Source organism: Callorhinus ursinus, unplaced genomic scaffold (assembly GCF_003265705.2).
Source record: "Callorhinus ursinus isolate GAN/ISIS: 27379988/994484 unplaced genomic scaffold, GSC_fseal_2.0 scaffold11, whole genome shotgun sequence".
Taxonomy (NCBI): Eukaryota; Metazoa; Chordata; class Mammalia; order Carnivora; family Otariidae; genus Callorhinus; species Callorhinus ursinus.
Genome location: NW_027397073.1, coordinates 58,600,517 through 58,620,351, shown reverse-complemented (window position 1 = coordinate 58,620,351; position 19,835 = coordinate 58,600,517). Strand labels below are relative to the sequence as shown.

At 39.8% G+C, this 19,835-nt stretch overlaps 1 long non-coding RNA gene across 1 annotated transcript; it reads right to left on the bottom strand.

The window, feature by feature from the left end:
* Positions 1–2,270: 2,270 nt before the first annotated feature.
* LOC141373695 (uncharacterized) lies at positions 2,271–19,267 on the bottom strand. Its single transcript, XR_012379945.1, has 3 exons — positions 19,114–19,267; positions 17,600–17,674; positions 2,271–3,002 (listed from the first exon to the last, which is right to left on the bottom strand). It is a non-coding gene; the product is annotated as an uncharacterized lncRNA (long non-coding RNA).
* Between the last annotated feature and the right edge of the window lie 568 nt (positions 19,268–19,835).

The window sequence follows — 19,835 nt, the reverse complement described above, 5'->3', positions numbered from 1 at the left end:
CCTGTGCTTCCTCCTCTCCACCCTGGGGGTTCTGGGTCTGGCCACAGGCACTGGGCTCTTTACAAAACTGGCAATCGCAAGGAAATGCCAAGGCAAGAATGTGACGGAGGCCGCTTTATCCGGGCAGGAGGACCTGGGGACATAGAAAAGTCATGAGGAGGCAGTCATCTCAACAGAGGCGAACTACTGCTTAGCATGTTTTCTGTGATCACAAATACATTCTTCTTAAAGATCCTTCTCCCGGAATTTTAAAATGAAGGCCTGGAGTTTCTTGCTGGTGTTTTTGTTGGTTGTGATTAGTTTAAGGAAGTGGAATGCAGCCGTTTAAATGAATGCTACAGACTGAATTTATACTCCTGGCCTCTTCTGTAAGGACAAAGAAGTAAATCCCATGATAGTAAAAGGCACAAACCACATGACTAAACCTGTCCTAAAATCTTACTGCTCAACTCTTAGATCCTATTTGGAAACTATTTATTAGAATTTGAGAACTGTAAATATGTCATTATCCAAAACAGGACTAGATTAACAGGCGAAGTTTATCAGAATAATCAAGACTCCTTAGGTTAACATTTTTATTAGAGACTCTGGGTATCTAGTCACTCACAGAGACATTTTTGTTTTTGTTTTTGTTTTTTTGCTGCAAAATGGACTTTTTTAGGAAAAATATCTATTCATGTCTTTTTAAAATTTAAATTTTATTTAAGGTAATGCCTTCTCATGGCTCACAATTCAAAGGTAAAAAGGGCATACAGTGAAAGTCTCCTTCCTACCCTGTCCCTCAGCCTCCTCTAATCTCCCCTTCCTGGAGGCAGCCAATGTTTTCATTTTCTGGTGACTCCTTCCAGACACTTACTTGCATACAAGCTACTATGTACATAAATTTTTCTGTTTTACACAAACTGTAGAATATTATACATATTTCTACATCTTGCCTTTTTCTGTTAACAATATATCTTAGACAGTCTCCACTATTCTGCACCGTTATTCCATTATAAGAATGTACCATCATTTACTCACTATTGTTGGACATTAGGTCCAAGACTTTGCATTACAATGTTGAGTGGATGCCCTTGGGAGTAGTATCTGTAGGATAAATAGCTGGATCAATGCAGATCTGCCAAGTGCACCCCTCCCCAGCAAAGAGACTGTGGAAAACAGCATGACCCATGACTGATTTCCTGCAATCTCTCAATGTTAGGCATAATATGACTCTTGGAACATTGCTGAACTCTTTGAACATTTTGTAGCTGAAAAATGTTGATCATTGTCAATTTTGATACACGAAAATTATATTTCCATGCTTTTATGTGTTCATATTCTAATTTGCATCTCTGAAATTTTGAGAGAGGTTAGGAATCTTCCATAATTATTGGCATTTCCTTTTCTTTGAATAGTCCATTTATATACTTCAACTATTTTATTATCAGGTTGTAATTCTTTTTCTTACTGACAACAAAATAATTTTTCTAAAGTAAGGGCCTTTTTCATTGTTTGATTTTTTTTTTTAATTCCCAAATTCAAGTTTTGGCTTTGTAGTAAAATGTATCAGTCTTCTCTTTACTAGTTGTAAAACTTTTAAATTGTACTTAAAATAGCCTTTCCTACATGAAGATTAAAAAGTAATTCTCTTTTGGGGGGTACTTTTGTAGTTCAATTTTTTTATATTTAAATCTTTGATACAGAATGTATTTTGGTATAAGGTATGAGGTATGATTTTAGTTTTATTCTTTCTCAGATGGTTAACACTATGGAATGAAAGTCTGCGCCCTTCCCAAAGTTTATATGTTAAAGCCCTAACTAATCCTCAGTGTGATGGTATTGGAGGTGGGACTTTGGGGAGGCAATTGGGTTTAGATAAGGTCTAGGAAGTACAGCCCCCATGATGAGATCAGTGTTCTTATAAAAGAAAGGAAGAGACAGAGATCTCTCTCTGTGTGTACACACCAAAGAAAGACCATGTGAGCACATAACCAGGATGAAGGCCCTCCCCAAGAACTTGACCCTGCTGGTAGCCTGATTTCAGACTTCCCAACCTCTAGAATTGTGAGAAATAAATGTTTATTTTATTTTATTTTTTTAAATACTTTACTTTTTTATTTGAGATGGGGTGGGGGCACAAGTGGGGAGGAGAGGGAGAGGGAGAAGTAGACTCCCTGCTGAGCAGGGAGCCTGATGTGGGGCTAGATCCCAGGACCCTGAGATCAAGACCTGAGCCAAAGACAGACGCTTAATGGATGGAGCCACCCAGGGGCTCCGAGAAATAAATGTTTATTGTTTATGACACCCAGTCTGTGGTATTTGTTACAGCAACCTCAGTTGACTAAGTTACCCAGTCATTCCCACATTTATCTAATAACAATTTTGTACTGGTATGTAACATCACCTTTACCTTATTCTTTACATTTTTGCATTTAGAACTATTTCTGGGCATACCCATACCATAGATACGTATGTTAATATGCTAGTACCACACTGTTTTAATTACCATACCATTTATGTTTTAATATCCCTCACCTGATTTTAAGTGTATTTTATAAGCAATTTAGTATTGGTGTTCTTTTGATGCAAGCAACAGAAATAGATTCTTTTTTTTTTAGAAAGAGAGGGGGTGAGCACACAACTGGGGGGAGGGGCAGACAGAGAGGGAGAGAGAGAATCTTAAGCAGGCTCCACTCCCAGTGTGCAGAGTGCGATGCAAGGCTCCATCTCGTGACTCTGAGATCATGACCTGAGCCAAAATCAAGAGTTGGATGCTTAACCAACCGAACCACCCAGGCGCCCCAAGAAACAGATTCTTAAGCCAGGAAAAGCTTTTAACTGGAAGGTTGTTGGGGTAGGTCTCAGAATCAAAGGAACCAAACTGGGCTGTGTAGAAGTAGGTCAACTCCAGAGAATTCCGTTGGTAGAGCTTCTCTCCAGAGTTGTGCCAGGAATGTGACTGAGGTTCTGGGTCACTATCTTCAAGTTCCAAATTCTTGAGCTAGTGATGGAGTGTCTTGCTGGATCAACACAGAAGAGGCCACAGTGAAAAGGTCATGGTGAGAAGGAAATTGCCCCAGTTAACGTGCCATTTTCATTCTTGTCCTCCAAAGCTGTATGGAAAGGTTGCAGGGAACAAAAGCGCCCGAGAGCAAACCCGAGCAGATTGCTTAGCCTGGCCCCCGGCAAGGGCGGGGCATTTCCGCCTCTGGCAAAGACACCTGAGAATCAACGCAACAGCCCCTCCCCCAGAAGACCAGCAAGAACAGCCAGCCAAGACCAAATTTACCCATCCATGAGAACTGCAGAACTTCAGCCCTAGGGGAATACAGCACATAGAATTCATGGCTTTTTTGTTCATGATTCTTTAGTCTTTCAACTTTAATTTTTTTAATTTTCTTTTTTTCTTTTGATTTTTTTTTTCTTCTTTCCTTTTTCAACCAATTTCTTATCAATTCCTTTTTAAAAATCTTTTTTAATTTTCATTTTTACAGTCATATTCTATCCCTTCATTGTATTTAAACTTATTTTTTGTATATATATAAATTTTTTTTCTTTAAAATTTTGGGATGCAGTTTCTTCTAACAGACCAAGATATACTCCAAATCTAGTGTCTATTCACCCACCTGATCACATTCTCTCTCTCTCTTTTTTTTTTAATTTCTCTTCTTTCTTTTTTCAAGCAACTTGTTATCAATTCCTTTTTAAAAATCTTTTTAGGGCGCCTGGGTGGCTCAGTTGGTTAAGTGACTGCCTTCAGCTCAGGTCATGATCCTGTAGTCCCAGGATCGAGTCCCACATCAGGTTCCCTGCTCAGCAGTGAGTCTGCTTCTCCCTCGGACCCTCCCCCCTCTCATGCTCTATCTCATTCTCTCTCTCAAATAAATAAAATCTTTTAAAAAAATAAAATAAAATAAAAATCTTTTTAAAATTTTCATTGTTACAGTCATATTCCATCCTATCATTGTATTTAAGCTTATTTTTGTATATATATAAGTTTTTCTTTCTTTAAAATTTTGGGATGCAGTTTCTTCTAACAGACCAAAATAAACGCAAAATCTAGTGTATGGCTCTGTTCTATTCACCAGCCTGATCATTCCCCGCCCCCACCTGCCCCCCAGTTTCAGGTCTCTTCTGCTTTGTTTAGTGTATATTTATCTGGGGTCATTGTTACCCTTTTAGCATTTTGTTCTCTCATTCATCTATTCTTCTCTGGAAAAAATAACAAACTGGAAAAACTCACCTCAAAAAACAGAACAAGAAGCAGTACTGACTGCCAGGGACCTAATCAATACAGACATTAGTAAGATGTTGGAAATAGAGTTCAGAATAACGATTATAAAGACATTAGCTGGGCTTGAAAAAAGCATAGAAGACACTGGAGAATCCCTTTCTGGAGATCCAAAATCTAACCAAGTTGAAATAAAAAACACTATTAATGGGATGCAATAAAAAATGGAGGCTCTAAATGCTAGAGTAAATGAGGCAGAAGAGGGAATTAGTGATAGAGAAGACCAAGTGATGGAGAACAAAGAAGCTGAGAAAAAAAGAGATAAACAACTACTGGATCACGAGGGGAGAATTTGAGAGATAAGTGATACCATAAAATGAAACAATATTAGAATAATTGGGATCCCAGAAGAAGAAGAAAGAGAGGGGGCAGAAGATGTACTGGAGCAAATTATAGCAGAGAACTTCCCTAATTTGGGGAAGGAAACAGGCACCTAAATGAGGGAGGCACAGAGGACCCACCTCAAAATCAAAAGGACAAGAACCATATGATCCTCTCAATAGATGCAGAAAAAGCATCTGACAAAGTACAGCATCCTTTCTTGATTAAAACTCTTCACAGTGTAGGGATACAGGGTACATACCTCAATATCATAAAAGCCATCTATGAAAAACCCACAGCAAATATCATTCTCAATGGGGAAAAACTGAGAACTTTCCCCCTAAGGTCAGGAACATGGCAGGGGTGTCCACTCTCATCACTGCTGTTCAACATAGTACTAGAAGTCTTAGCCTCAGCAATCAGACAACAGAAAGAAATAAAAGGCATCCAAATTGGCAAAGAAGAAGTCAAACTCTCACTCTTTGCGGATGATATGATACTTTATGGGGAAAACCCAAAAGACTCCACCCCAAAATTGCTAGAACTCATACAGGAATTCAGTAAAGTGGCAGGATATAAAATCAATGCACAGAAATCAGTGGCATTCCTATACACCAACAATGAGACAGAAGAAAGAGAAATTAAGGAGTTGATCTCATTTACAATTGCACCCAAAACCATAAGATAACTAGGAATAAATCTAACCAAAGAGGCAAAGGATCTGTACTCAGAAAACTATAAAACGCTCATGAAAGAAATTGAGGAAGACACAAAGAAATGGAAAAACGTTCCATGCTCATGGATTGGAAGAACAAATATTGTTAAAATGTCTATGCTACCTAGAGCAATCTATATATTCTAGGCAATCCCTATCAAAATACCATCAACTTTTCTCACAGAACTGGAACAAATAGTCCTAAAATTTGTATGGAACCAGAAAAGACCGACCCAAATAGCCAAAGGAATATTGAAAAAGAAAACCACAGCTGGTGCACCACAATGCCAAACTTCAAGCTCTATTACAAAGCTGTGGTCATCAAGACAGTATGGTACTGGCACAAAAACAGACAAATAGATCAATGGAATAGAATAGAGAACTCAGAAATGGAACTTCAACTCTATGGTCAACTAATCTTTGACAAAGCAGGAAAGAATATGCAGTGGAAAAAAGACAGTCTCTTCAACAAATGGTGTTTGGAAAATTGGGACAGCCACACGCAGAAGAATGAAACTGGACCATTTCCTTACACCACATACAAAAATAGACTCAAAATGGATGAAAGACCTAAATGTGAGACAGGAACCATCAAAATCCTTGAGGAGAACACAGGCTGCAACCTCTTCAGCCACAGCAACTTCTTCCTAGACACATCGCCAAAGGCAAGGTAAACAACGTCAAAAATGAACTATGGGGACTTCATCAAGGTAAAAAGCTTTTGCACAGCAAAGGAAACAGCCAACAAAACCAAAAGACAACCGACAGAATGGGAGAAGATATTTGCAAATGACATATCAGAGAAAGGGCTAGTATCCAAAATCTGTAAAGAACTTATCAACGTCAACACCCAGAGAACAAATGATCTAATCAGGAAATGGGTAGAAGAGATGAACAGACATTTCTGCAAAGAAGACATCCAAATGGCCAAGAGACACATGAAAAGTGCTCAACATCACTCGGCATCAGGGAAATACAAATCAAAACCACAATGAGAGACCTCACACCAGTCAGAATGGCTAAAATTAACAAGTCAGGAAATGACAGATGTTGGCGAGGATGTGGAGAAAGGGGAACCCTCCTACACTGTTGGTGGGAATGCAAGCTGGTGCAGCCACTTTGGAAAACAGTATGGAGGTTCCTCAAAAAGTTGAAAATAGAGCTACCATGCGACCCAGCAATTGCACTACTGGGTATTTACCCCAAAGATACAAATGTAGGGATCCGAAGGGGCATCTACACCCCAATGTTTATAGCAGGAATGTCCACAATAGCCAAAGTATGGAAAGAGCCAAATGTCCATCGACAGATGAATGGATAAAGAAGATGTGGTGTGTGTGTGTGTATATATATATACACACAATGGAATTTTATGCAACCATCCAAAAAAAAAATCTTGCCATTTGCAATGACGTGGATGGAACTAGAGGGTATTATGCTGAATGAAATAAGTCAATCAGAGAAAGACAATTATATGATCTCACTGATATGTGGAATTTAAGAAAAAGACAGAAGATCATAGGGCAAGAGAGGAAAAAATGAAACAAGATGAAACCAGAGAGGGAGACAAACCATAAGAGACTCTTAATCTCAGGAAGCAAACTGAGGGTTGATGGAGGGGAGGGGCATGGGTGGGGGGGAGGGGGTGGCTGCGTGATGAACACTGGGGAGGGTATGTTTGTGGTGAGTGCTGTGTATTGTGTAAGACTGATGAATCGTAGACCTGTACCCCTGAAACAAATAATACATTATATGCTAATTAAAAAAAAAAAAGAACGAAACTAAAGCAAATGTTAAGCAAATGTTAAGCAATTTAGCATCCTGGAAAAAAATTCCAAATGAAAAATAACAAGAAATGCTGATACAACATAACCAATGTGTTGTTTGTTTGTTTGTTCAATGTATAGCTGCACTTGTAAAAAATTAAAGAAAGTCCCTAGATTCAAAAAAGAAAAGGGGCACCTTGGTGGTTCAGTCAGTTAAGCATCTGACTCTTGGTTTTGGCTCAGGTCATGATATCATGGGTCATGGGATCAAGCCTCACATCAGGTTCCACTCTCAGCGGAAGTCTGCTTGAAGATTCTCTCCCTCTACTCCTCCCCCTACTCACATGTGCGTGTGTGCACTCTCTCGCTCTCGCTCTCAAATAAATAAATAAATCTTAAAAATAGAAAAGAAAACCAGGGGACCCTGGGTGGTTCAGTCAGTTAAGCATCTAGCTCTTGATTTCAGCTCAGGTCATGATCTTGGGGTCCTGGGATCAAGCCCTGTGTTGGGCTCCACACTCAGCGGGGAGTCTGCTTGAGGATTCTCTTCCTCTCTCCCTCTGCCCCTCCCCCTGCTCTCTCTCTAAAAATAAATAAATAAGTCTTTAAAAAAAATAGAAGGAAAAACCTGATGCTGAAGCTAAAAGCCACACTGGCACTGTTGTCACCCCGGCCCTGAGAGTATTAGCTGATCTCAAATAATCAAAAGACTCAGGTCTTAATGAGCGAGAAGACAGAGACAAAGCATTGGACCACACAAAACAGGTTATAGACTGGAGGCCCTCTCCTACCCCCAGGAAGCTGGGACTCTTGAAAGGGTGTAGTCCAAAGAAGGAGAGAACTAGAAAAAATTCTCCCTCTGACAATAGGAGAACAAAGGGCAAAAGAACAACACTCTGTGTTGGTCTGGATGGGGCAAACATCTCCTTGAGAGTTCATGACCATGAGCCTGTCTTCGTGCTGCTCTGGAGCTCAAATTCTATTACCAGTTTATGCTTATAACTATAAATCTAGAAATTCACATCAAGGATTTCTGGGCTGGTAACACCCTGGAGCAGCTGCAGACGTGAAAAAAAAATCCTCTCAGAAAGTATATATCCATAACCCAGGTCTCCTAGGAAGGGCACAGAGCCCTGCTGAACACAAGTTTACCCCCAAAAGTATAAAATGTATGTAGAAAGAGGCCACCATGAGTGACATAGACATGAAGTGTTTAACCACTGGAAGGAAAACCAACAGAATGCTACTCTGGCAAAATCTTTAGCTACAACAACTATCTATGGGCACCATTACTATTTGATTAATTGCCTACATCCTTTGACCATCCAACACATAAACACACACTTTACATGCTGAGAGACCCTCAGAATACAATTGTCCTACTACCAAAATAACTCAGAAACTTCATAAGGCCATTACCCTCAACAACAGAAGACACTGCCGACTTCCCTAACATAGAAATGGACACAGACACTTAGACAAAATGAGAAGATGAGAAGTTTATCCCAAAGGAAAGAACAGGACAAGGCCACAGCCAGAGATCTAAGTGAAACAGATATAAGTAACATGCCTGATAGAGAATTTAAAGTGGTGATCATAAGGATACTCATTGGCGGCGCCTGGGTGGTTCAGTCAGTTAAGCATCTGGCTCTTGATTTCAGATCAAGTCATGATCCCAGCACCGTGAGATCAGGGCCCGCATTGGGCTCCTCGCTGGACGTGAAGCCTGCTTAAGATTCTCTCTCCCTTTGCCCTTCCACCGCCCCCACTCTCATGTGTGCTCTCACACACTCTCTCTCTTTCAAAAAATAATAACAATAATAAATAAGGATACTCACTGGACTGGAGGAAAGAGGGGAAGACACGAGTGAGACCCTTAACACAGCAATAAGGAATAACAAAGCAGAGATAAAAGGCTCAATTAATGAAATGATAAACACACTTGATACTTACAAATGAAATATCCAACAAAGGTTTTATATCCAAAATATATAAAAATTTATACAACTCAACACTCAAAAAGCAAATAATGCAATTAAAAAAGAGAAGAAAGGAACAGACATTTCTCTAAAGAGAGCATCCAGATGGCCAACAGACACATGTAAAGATGCTCAACATCACTAATCGTCAGTGAAATGCAAACAAAAACTACAGTGAGATATTACCTTACACCTGTCAGAATGACTAAAATAAAAAAATCAAGAAACAACAGGTGTTGGCAAAGATGTGGAGGAAAAGGAACTCATACACTGTTGGTAGAAATGCAGACTGATACAGCCACTTTGGAAAACAGTCTAGAAGTTCCTCAAAAAGTTAAAAATAGATCTACCCTATGATCCAGGAATCATACTACTGGGTATTTACCCAAAAAATACAAAACACTAATTAAAAGGGATACATGCACCTTAAGTTTATTGCAGCATTATTTACAATAGCCAAATTATGGAAGCAGCCCAAGTGTCTATCGATACATGAATAGATAAAAATGTGGTACACACACACACACACACACACACACAAATATTACTCAACCATAAAAAAGAATGAAATCCTGGCATTTGCAACAACATGGATGGATCTAGAGGGTATAATGCTGAGTAAAATAAGCCAGTCAGAGAAGACAAACACCATATGATTTCACTCATATGTGGAATTTAAGAAACAAAACAAATGAACAAAGGGGAGAAAAAGAGACCAACCAAAAAAACAAACTCTTAGCTATAGAGGACCAACTGATGGTTATCAGACGGGAGGTGGGTGGGGGATGGGTGAAATAGATGAAGGAAATTAAGAGTACATTTATCATGATGAGCAGTGAATGATGTATAAACTTGTTGAATCACTATATTGTACTCCTGAAACTAATATAACACTGTATGTTAAGTATACTAGAATTAAAATAAAAAATAAAAAATTCTATTAGCAGTATTCTGAAGAAAATCTCAGCAATAATCCCAGGAGAAAAGCTACTTAAACAGGGGGCAAATCCAAAATAGTTATGAAAATACAGCGCAGGATCTTGGACTTTTATCCCAAGGCAAATGAATACATGATTAGACCCACATCGAATGGAAGGAATATTCAACACAGTTGCTTGTACACTGCACTGAGGACCTAAGAAAAGCAACCTGTTTTTCTGGGTTCCCTGCAGCTGAAGTATTGGATCAGACAAAGTTCTTAAATCTTTTGGCTATCCAGTTTTAGTGTCTACTACATATCTGGAAAAAGAAAATAAAAAACTATAACATATTATTACTGCATTACCCCTTTATGAATTATGGATAAGCTTAAAAAGATAGTACAACTTGTAGCAACTGCAGAATAGGGCATTGCTTATGGGTGTTTATAATGCCCTTTATTAGAATTCAAAATACATTTTTTATCCTCAGAAAATATATCACATACTTGAGATTAAAATTAGCGCCTTCACAGAAGTTCTTTTCATACTTTAGCTAAAGTACTTCTTGATTGATTTACTAGATTACATTAGTAAGAATTTTTAACATGTCAGGCAAGGAAAAAAACTGACAGGCCTCAAATAAAAATGCAGGGTTTTTTTAATTTGTCATGACTTTATTGATTCAATAACTATACAATGATGACCCAGCATGTGACAGAATATGCTGCATACTGGGTATATGATGGTGAACAAAGTATATCCTGTAACTTCAAGAAGCCAAAAATTACAACAGAGTATAAAGGCCATGATGGAATGAAGAGAAAATTTTAAAGGAGTTTCAGTGGAGAAGCTTAACCCAGCCTTGGAGACGATGAATTCTTCCCAGAGGAGATGAGACAAATAGGGACAATTGTGATGAAGGACAATTCAGAATGCACCAGTTGACAGGAGAAGGAGAGTTGGGGAGTAAATTCCTTTTTTTTTTTTTAAGATTTTATTTATTTATTTGACAGAGAGAGAGAGAGAGAGCTCAAGTAGGGGGAGCGGCAGGCAGAGGCAGAGGGAGAAGCAGGCTCCCTACTGAGCAAGGAGCCTGATGCGGGACTCTGTCTCAGGACCCTGGGATCATAACCCAAGCTGAAGGCAGGCACTTAACCAACTGAGCCACCCAGGCACCTGGGGAGTAAATTCCTGAAAGAAGCAGCACAATGCACCAAAATATGGAGTTGAGAAAAGCTTGGAGCTCTCTGGAAACCTCATTTCTTCCTTCCTTCCTTCCTTCCTTCCTTCCTTCCTTCCTTCCTTCCTTTTTCTTTCTTTCTTTCTTCTTTCTTTCTTTTTCTTTCTTTCTCTCTCTCTCTTTCTCTCTCTCTCTCTTCCTTCCTTCCTTCCTTAAGACTTATTCATTTATTTTAGAAAGAGAGAGTGTGCATGCATGCATGAACAGGTGGGGAGGGCAGGGAGGAGCAGAGGGAGAGGGAGAGAATCTCAAGCTGACTCCAACCCTGAGACCATGACCTGAGTTGAAATCAGGAGTCAGATGCACAACTGACTGAACCACCCAGGTGCCCCTTTTTAAAAAAATACAGTTATTTAAAATTGGATTTCCAAGTCTAAAATCTGCCTTGTGTAGAAGAGGTTTTTGTCAAGAGAACAACTTAATAAAGCTGAAACATTTCCTAAAGCTGACCTAGTGGAGACCTTTAGTTTTTACTTATATTCTAGCCAAGCCTCCTTTTCTGAGTAATCTCTGTATTTCTCTGGAGACCTACTGTTCCCCAACTCTATCCATGTGATTTGGGGGGCCTCCTTTGGACCCATGAGTGCTACCTGGGACTTCTTCTGGAGCTATCTGCATAGTGATGAGCTCTTCATGCTGGCATTGCCAACTGGAGGAGTGAGCCAGCTGTTGAGACAGCTGTCTGGGGGTGTGCCAACCCAGCACAGAGCTGCAAGCAAGAGAGAGCATTTCCTGTATTCAGCCACTCCAGAAGCTATGATATTCCTGAGCTTTTGGGGTATGTGAGCCTTCCAGTGTTTTTTTTCCCCTCTTGAGCTGATTTGAATTGGGTTTTTGCCACTTGCAACCTAACCTGCCTTTATAGAAATACTAAAGTGAGTCCTTCATGCTGAAATGAAGGACACTAGATAGTAACTTGAGTCCACATGAAGAAATAAAGAACACTGGTAAAGGTAACTAAAAAAGTAAATATTTTTAAAAAAGCATAAAGGTATTTCTTGTTTGTAACTCTTTTTTCCCTTCTTATCTGATTTAAAAGACAACTGCATCAAGAATAATTATAAATCTGTATTGATGGGTACATTAAATATAAAGATGTAATTTGTATGATAATAACGTCACAAAAGAGGGATGTGAAATTGTGATTTTTTTTTTTTTGGTTTTAAAGCCCTTGGAATTTCCTATGTGCTAAGAGCCATAAAGGTGTTTTTTTGTTATTCATAACCACACCTGAGTTTGTGTTAATAATGTGACTTTGTTTTTTTGTTTTGTTTTGCTTTGTTTTTGTTTTTTTAAAGAGGGAGGGAGCAAGTAGGGGGAAGGGCAGAGAAGGAGGGAGAGAGAGAATCCCAGGCAGTCTCCATGCCCAGGGAGAAGACTGAGGTGGGTGTTGATCTCACAACCTTGAGATCATGACCTGAGCTGAAATCAAGAGTTGGACACATAACTGACTGAGCCACCCAGGTGATCCAACAATGTGACTTTTGGAAAGCACCTGAGACTAGCCCACACTTCCACACCTCCAGCCCACCCCCAACCCCCAGTCTCTGGAGAGGGGCGGTGAGGCTGGAGATTGAGTTCAGTCACCAATGGTCAATGATTTAGTCAATCATGCCTATGTACTAAATGCTCCATAAAAACCCCAAAGGACAGGATTCAAAGAGCTTCTGGGCTGGTGAATAAGAATACATACATCCATATCCGAGGTGGGGGGTGCATCCCAAAGTCCATGGGGATAGAAGCTCTTATGCTTGGGACCCTTTTGAACCTCACCTGATGTATGGCTTCATCTGGTTGTTCATTCCTATCATTTAACCTTTGTAATAAACCAGTAATCTAGTAAGGAAAGTGTTCTGAGTTCTGTGAGGTGGTCTAGATAATTAATGAAATCTGAGGATGGGGTAGTGGGAACTCACAATTTATAGCCAGTCAGAGGCACAGGTAACAGCCTGGATTTAAATTGGGGGAGGGGCCGTCCTGCACAACTGAGCCCTCAACCTGTGTGGGATCTAAAGCCATCTCTAGGTAAAGAGTGTCAGAATTGAGTTGAATTATACAACACCTAGTGGGTGTCCACCAGAAAGTTGCAACACTGCTTGATGTGTGGGGAAACCCCACACATTTGGTGTCAGAAGTAAAGTATCGAGAGTGGCATACAGTCATGCATTAAGGAAGTAAGTGTTTTCTTTACAAGGGTAGGAAAAGGGGGGAGGAAATGGAGCTACACAGAAATAAAGTTCTTGCATGCTATTGAAATTAAATTGGCATTAATCTGGGGGCACCTGGGTGGCTCAGTTAGTTGGGTGTCCAACTCTTGGTCTCAGCTCAGGTCTTGATCTCAGGGTCATGAGTTCAAGCCTGGTGCTGGGCTCCACACTGGGCATGGTGCCTACTTAAAAATAAATTAAACAAACAAACAAATAAATAAATTGCATTAATCTGAAGTAGATAGATTGTTATAAATTAAGATGTTAATTGTAATTCCCAAGGCAACCATTAAGACAATAATTCAGAAGAATATATAGTCAAAGAAATGACAAGAGAATTAAAATAGAGACTAGAAAATACATAGTTAAGGGTGCCTGGGTGGCTCAGTTTGTTGGGCATCTGACTCGGTTTCAGCTTGGGTCATGATCTCGGGGTCATGAGATTGAGCCCTGCATTGGGTTCTCTGCTGGGTATGAAGTCTGCTTGAGATTCTTTCCCCCATACTCTCCTCCCTCTGCACACACACACACACACACACACACACACACACACACACTCTTTAAAATGAATAAATAAAATCTTAAAAGAAAATACAGTTAATGCCCCTCCAAGATTTCAAAGGGCAGTAATAGAGGAAATATGGGAAGAAAAAAAGACATAAGACATAGAAAACAAATAACAAAATGGCAGACATAAATCTTTCCTTATCAATAATTACATTAAAAATAAATGGATTAAAAATCTAATTAAAAGGTAGAGATTGGTAGTATAGATTAAAAAAATACAAGTTCCAACCATAGGGTGTCTACAAGAGACACACTTTAGATTCCAAGACACAAGTAGGTTGAAAGTAAAATGATGGAAAAAATGCCATGCAAACAGCAACCAAAAGAAAGCTGAAATGGCAATACTAGTATCAGACAAAATAGTTCTTTTTTTTTTAAGATTTTATTTATTTATTTGACAGAGAGAGATAGCAAGAGCAGGAACACAAGCAGGGAGAGTGGGAGAGGGAGAAGCAGGCTTCCCGCGGAGCAGGGAGCCCAATGTGAGACTCGATCCCAGGACACTGGGATCATGACCTGAGCCGAAGTCAGATGCTTAATGACTGAGCCACCCAGGCGCCCCAGACAAAATAATTCTTAAGATAAAAAATTGCTACTAGAGACAAAGAAGGACAGTTTATAATGATAAAGGAGTCAATCCGTCGAGAAGATGTAACAATCACATACATATATGCATTTAACAATAGAGCCCCAAAATACAATAAGCAGAAGCTGACAGAATTGAAAGGAAAGACAGACAATACAACAATATTGGAGACTTCAATAACTAATTTTCAAAAGTCTAGAACAATTAGGAATGACCAGGCAAAGCCATCGTGTGCATATTCCAGACCACTGGTGTTAGATATCTCGACGCCAAGACCCCCTGGCTCCAGAAAATAAGTGACTTATGATAGACAGAAGATCAACAAGATAATAAGTGACAGAATTAAGAAGGTATGTCCTCCAGATCTGTGATGTCCAGTATAGTAGCCACTAGCCACATGTGGCTAGAGAGCACTTGAATTGTGACTAGTCCAAATTGGAATGCATTGTGAATGTGACACATACTTCGGATTTCAAGGACTTAATATCAAAAAAATAATGTAAAATGTGCCACTAATAATTTTTATATGAATTCCATGTTGAAACTGTTAAATCAAAAACAACAAGAAATCAGCCTTGAAAATTCCCTGGGCAGACAAAACCAGTTCAGTCATACAAAAAAAGCTTTATTTATCTTATTTTGTAAGGCTAACTAAACCTGGGTCACTTCTTGCTTATGCCTCTGAAAATCATAAGCAAAACTTAAACTGTATCCCAAGGTTGACATGAGGTAACCACTGACTAATTCCCTCTCACTTAAAAATATTCCAATGCTTAAAAATAAGAAAGAGAATTCTCATATTATAACTAATTAATTGTGAAGAATAAACAGTCACTGTTTTCTCACTATATATACCCCTGAGCTCCATTCCATGTTTTTGGTTTGAGTGCCCCCATTTGCAAACTTTTTAGTGCATGTACAATAAACTTTTACTAATTAGTGCTTCAGTGATCCATTGGTTTTACTTGTTATTTGTGAACTTTTGACAAAATGTTAATTTGTATATATTACATTAAAGAAAATTTATTATTAAAATTAATTTTACCTGTTTCTTTTTACTTTTTAAATGTGGTTACCAGAAAATTTTAAATTACATATGTGATTTACATTTGTGTGTTGCATTATATTTCTGTTGGGCAGTATTATGCTAGATAGTTCTGTTCTGCATGACTATTTCAGAATCCAAAGGGAAGACTCCTTGGTCCATGATTTTAATATGGAAAAAATCTCAAGGCTAAGCTCTCTTGTTCAGGAATGAAAACCACTACAGACTAATTTATGAGCTTTAGTAAACTGGTCCAATTATGGATTACATATGCTTCTTTGGCTTAAAAGAAATAATTTATTTCACCTACAAATAAGGCAGAGAAAATGAGAGAACATGAATCTTTTCTACAGAAATCAGCCAGAGAAAAATGTAACTGTATTAAATAAGAAATGCCATTAAAAAGGCCACTGTTAACTCTTGAAAAATTATTCAACTCCTATATACTTCAAAACCAACCCACTCAGAAACTGCTATTAGCTAGCTTATTCTGGATCGTTCAAAGTCATGCCCCTTTTGACAGTCATAAACACCTCATCCTTTCCACCAGGCACTCAGTCTAGAACCAGTGCTTTTCCTAGCTAGGACAGGGGCTAGTTTTGTGTTTTCAAGCTAGACATACAACCTCATTCTGGTGAAGGGGATATACAGCCAAGTAAACAGGCAACTACAACACAGAGTAGAAAATACTATGAATGGGAGGTGTTTAGGATGTTATAGTCATCCGCACATAGCAGACTGTGTGGTGCCTACCAATCTCCCTGTCTTCTGTCCTCACTTACACTTATTAGAACACAGCCACACATATCCAATCCAAAGTGTGTAATTGAGAAATTGAATTAGGCTTAATTTTCAGTCGAAATCTTCCCAAGTTTGTGTGTAGAATTGGAACTTTCAACAGGTTCACTTTATTATAAGTTTAATTTAATTGTTGTCTAAGGACTAAGCAAACATTGAAAGAGAGCCTTGAACACTACATCGAAAACTAATGATGTAATGTATGGTGATTAACATAACATAATAAAAAAAAAAAGAAAGAGAGCCTTGAAAACTTTTAGATATATACCTACATTGTTAAACTGTTAGGAAATAATATTTAGTATTTTTAAAAACTTATGGAAGAATTAGCTAGGTTTTTTAATTTTGTAAATCAAATAAATTAAATGTTAATTTTTAAAATGCATATTAATTTCTGATTCATCTTTTCTGCAACAGAAATTGCCCTCAAAGATACCAAAAACTGTATCAACAACGTACATGGTCTTCTTCCTAGGTTGCTAGAGAAGTCCCCTGATCTCCAAGTCTCCTAGAGTACCAGCAGTCTAGAAAAACCCTAAGCCACACAGCAAAGATGCATTTGCAACACCTACATATGACCCACTCAAAACCCAGACACCGGCTGAAAGAGTGGCAATTCACAGTGCCTGGTTACTTCCTGACTAGGGTAATGACTCAGGTTAAGATGCTGCTGAGGAATTCCCTGGGGTTAAAGCCTGAGACTTTCATTAGTCAGCCAGTGAAAGGGGTGAAGGGTAGGCACAAAGGGAAAAGTGTCCCAGGCTGATAAAATATCATTTACAAGGGACCCGAAAGTGGTTCAGTAGGATTGTGAAATTGATGAGGGACAGAAGCAGGAAAATGTTTACACTTAGCCGGGAAGGCTGACCTAAAGCCTACATAGTTTTGATAGGCATCAAATATGTGCTCACTGCGTCAAATATGTGCCTCTTTAAGAGTCTCATGACTGCCTGTATATCTCACCTATAGTTAATATCAAACTGCATGTTAAGCACCAGAGGAATCTTGCAAAAGTAGTTTTACAAGTAGAAATTCAAAGAAATTCAAAGAAACTTTTGTAATCTGACACTCCCTGCATACCCTCTTCCCTTCAATTACTAAGTATATAACCACCAGCCTCACACAGCAAAAAGCACAGCTCTTTCTGCCCATGGATCCTGTCCCTGTACTACTTAGACTTACTAAGTTGCACCGTAGAGGTCTCAAGAATCCTTTCTTGACTGCCGCACTTGACAACCGCACATCATTTTGGGGGGCCTGTACAGGGACAGCAACAAAAAGAATCCAAGAGCTTCAGCATGGCTTGGTAAGTCTTTACACACCCACCCCCATCTTTGTTTCTTATTTGTTCTTTTTCAGAGAGGTCCTGAATAGTACGACCCTTCAGAATGTGCCTTGTCTGAGTGCTCGGTAGAGAACCTCCTGCCTGTGGCTACAGGGAAGGACAAACTCCTGCCACCCGGCTGGGCACTAGTACCTTGGCCATAATAGCATTGGGCTCAGAAATCAGGCTTTCCCTGTTTTACCTGTTCTTTGAATACCTGTATTCTTCTAGGGCATTGGACAGCCAGCCATACGGGTCATTAGGACGGCCGTGAATCCTAAGACTCCCGAGGAAGGTTTCCTTCTCAATAACGTGGTGAGATCACTGAATGAGCATAAAATCCAAGATGCATCAGACCACATGCTTCTAGAAACGGACAGGTTGGAGCTATTACCCAGTTGGGGCACTCCTCAATAGGTGACTGCTCCCTTGGGACTGGATCATGAATAAGGCTCATGAGAAAGTTGCCTGGATTAAATAGGAGTCCCATACTTTCGTTTTTTCATGTCTCTCATTTGTTCTTACCCGTGGGCTATTTGGTGTTCTTGGTCATGCTCTTAGATTAAAGGTACTTCTAGCTTAGATATAGGATGCTTAATACAATACAAAATAGCTGCACCTTCTCAACAAAGGGCAGGACTGCTACCTCACCCATTAATACTACATCTAGAGGCTTTCAAAGGGTATTATTATTGGCCACCAAATACATTGACTCCCTCAAAATTGAAAGAGGCAGCCTCAATCTTTGTGGCATTTCAGTCCATCTACTGGCACCTACTGTAGCCGAGGATGCAGTGGGAGAAGCAAAGGGAAATCAACATCCCTTCTCTCAAGTAGTACAAGGGTGTCAGAGCCTTCAGGAAGAAGGATGCCTCTTGGCACTCTTAACCCCAGGAACCTTCAGCAATATTCCTGATGGGACGCCATTTGGAAGCTGAGGGGGATTTTGGTAATGGACTCTTGGTTAATATATTTTCCTTGTTTTCTTGGATTTAACTATGGGATCAGCTTCCTCAGTCAAAAAATTCCCTCTTGGGCTGTCTCCTAACATATGAGTCAGTTTGAATTTTTTAAAAAAGTGCCAAACCCTACTTCCTGCCCCAAATAATAAACATTCCACCCCCTAGTGAACAACTGTCAAGATAGAAACCCATTCCCCAGGATGTGCAGCTCTCTCTTGAGCTTGACTACTCTCAGACTCTAGAGTGTACCTTTTTTTTTCACTTTAATCAACTTTCCCGCTTCTGTTACTCGTGTGCTGTGCTCCATGTCTGTCTTTGAATTCCTTCTCATGACAAGACCAAGAACCTTTGGCCACCCCTTTGGATCTGGCTGGGTCAAGGCCCCATGGCCCGGGGTCTCCCCAGTTCACCTGGCAACATCTTTTTGATGACCACGGAGGGATAAGGTAACAGCAGGTTGAGTGACCCTCTTCATCCATGAGTCTCCTCCAACTCTCTCCTTCCTTGTGCTGGAGAGTTGCTTAGTCACTGTTCTCCTCTGTTCTCCTCTCTCTTTCCGATCTACCTGGGGAAAGGCCTAAAAAGGAAACAAAAATCGGTGGTACACCAGTTTAAATGCAATCTCAGTGCAGGGGAGACTTCCTGTCTCCCAAGGAAACTCATGTTGACTGATAGGAAGGATGGGCAAAGATTCCATCTTCGGGAGGCATAGGAGGTTGAAGAGGTGGGCAGGTTGGGGATGCCTTCCTCCACCAGGGATTATAGTTTGATGGTTCCAGGGAGATGTTCTTGGAGTCCAGACTATCCAAGGTGATGCTCTTGGGGTTTAGCAGGGATGCCTCTAGTCCAGGAGACTCTCACTGTCTTTCTTTCCTCCAAATCCTCAATTCCATCTGGCACTCCCTTGGGATGCATCTTGAGAAACTGACACCTGTTTAACCCTGATCCCTCATATGCTTCCTTCCCAAGTCTGCTTCTTTTCTAACCATGTTGGCCTCAATATAAACTAGAGGACGGGAAAAGTGGACAAAAATCCCATATGGTCAGGCCTTTGTGACCCTGTATCAAACACTGATCTGTCCATACTCCTTTACGTGGCTTGAGAACACCCCTCTCCTCAGCCTCTACTCCT